Source organism: Triticum dicoccoides, unplaced genomic scaffold (assembly GCF_002162155.2).
Source record: "Triticum dicoccoides isolate Atlit2015 ecotype Zavitan unplaced genomic scaffold, WEW_v2.0 scaffold56847, whole genome shotgun sequence".
Classification (NCBI taxonomy): Eukaryota; Viridiplantae; Streptophyta; class Magnoliopsida; order Poales; family Poaceae; genus Triticum; species Triticum dicoccoides.
The window spans coordinates 1-1,826 of record NW_021282644.1 but is presented as its reverse complement, the minus strand read 5'-3'; the positions used below and the strand labels follow the sequence as shown (position 1 = coordinate 1,826).

Sequence of the window (1,826 nt, the reverse complement as noted above, 5' to 3'; positions counted from 1 at the left end):
ATAAATAGTTGTACAATACCAATTGTACAATGTTTTACATTATCTAAATGCTATAAAATGAGACAAGTTTGGTTATGTTTGTTTGTTTGGTTAGATTTCCTTACAAATCATTCCATTATTGCTTTTAGGATCTTCACTAAGTTTGTTATTTCGGGTCTGCTAGAAAAACACATAATGTTTCATTTATTACATAGTGTACTGATACTGCTCATAAGCCGAATAAAATGGGTTAACTGCTAGTGTTAGGTCATAAATAAACAGCATTGCCTTTTTGTATCAACTAAATTGTAAATCTAGCATGAAGTGAATTGGCTGGCTGTGATATTGAGTCATTATTTTCCTTGATGAAATTTATCACACCCTGGGCTGTGAGTATGACCAAGAAAAGGAAAAAAAGGTGAACCTGGCGTCCATTATGCTCCTGAGCTTTATGAGTTCCATTTAGTTTCCTGGTATTTTGCTGCAGAAGTTTTCTTTCTTCTTAAAAGGAAAATTAAAGACACCCCTTTGGTTGAAACATTCAGCTATCTCTTGATGGTGTTTCGTCAGACCCTGTAATTCCATAAAACAATAATATCAAAACAAGTAAACCGGGCTGGCTAAGATTGTTGGTAGAGCTGGACCTTGCCTCTAGTGTGGAGCTTCTTATGTGAAGGTTGTAGCACTTTGCATAATAACACGAAGCAAGTTCTTTTTCACAATAATAATCTTAATCATGAGTCATCACTATGTAAAATCTCAGAGCTGGTAAAAGAATGAGGTTCGTAGTCTAGACATGTCAATGGTACATCAAGGAAACAGCTGTGACCATACTCCACTATGAGAAGGTCAAAAGCATGGGGAAAAGGAAAATAATGACTCAATATCACAGCCAGTAAATTCACTTCCCAGCCAGTCAATTCACAGCTTTGAGATATTGAGTAATTATTTGTTTTACTGGATTTGCTTCTTCACAGCACATGATATCTAATTACAGACCCGTTCAATGAAAAAATTTATCTAGTTAACTGGATTTGTTTCCTCCCAGCTCATGACATCTAATTACAGACCCGTTCAATGAGAAAAGATATCTAATTGCCTTTTCAATTTGTTTCCCGTGTCAATGCAACTGAATGTGATATCCACATACTGAGGTTTTCCTCGTAAAGAAACAAACGCAGTGAGTACACGCACAGCAGAAGACGAAGCAACAAATTAGCATCAGCAATCCTACAAACGAAAACAAAACAAGAAGAGGAAGAACACGAAATCGATCCAGTGGAAGAGCACGCAAATCCTTACCACACGCAGAAACCGATCTTGACAGGATGGATCACATTCCTCTGGTTCGATCCCCTGCAGCGCCATCGTTCTTGCGCCGCCAATCCTGGCAAGGTCACGAGGGCGTGAGGGGTGAGAAGGGCCTAGGGGATTAGATTGATGCGAGAGGAGGCGCATGAGCTAGATGGGATCTTGAGGTAGGAGGAGAAACACCAAGGGCTCCTTACCTTGACTTGGATGTCGAGATCGCCGAGGGCACGTCCTGGCCGCCGCCACTACCATACGCGCCATCGTCGCCGCCACTACCATAGGCACAGCGAGTAAACGCTCCTGCTCCAGGCTGCCACACACGCGCACACGACGACAAAGTTATACCACCAGCAAAAGCGCCAAATCGAAATGAAATTCAAAAACATCAAGACAAAATCAAATCTCAGAAGGGGTCACAAAGCTGAAGAAAAATAAAAAACCTGCCGTCATCCTCCAAACCATCAGCAGTCTCACCATAAATTGCAATATTTCTCCCCTATGTATTTAACAAGAGATTGATGTAGTCAGTCAGGTAT

The 1,826-nt window shown here is 40.8% G+C and overlaps 1 long non-coding RNA gene across 1 annotated transcript; it reads right to left on the bottom strand.

The window, feature by feature from the left end:
- Window positions 1-6: 6 nt before the first annotated feature.
- LOC119346996 lies at window positions 7-1,799 on the bottom strand. The gene is made up of 4 exons (XR_005168054.1): window positions 1,731-1,799; window positions 1,488-1,600; window positions 1,282-1,366; window positions 7-552 (listed from the first exon to the last, which is right to left on the bottom strand). It is a non-coding gene; the product is annotated as an uncharacterized LOC119346996 (long non-coding RNA).
- Window positions 1,800-1,826: the final 27 nt, after the last annotated feature.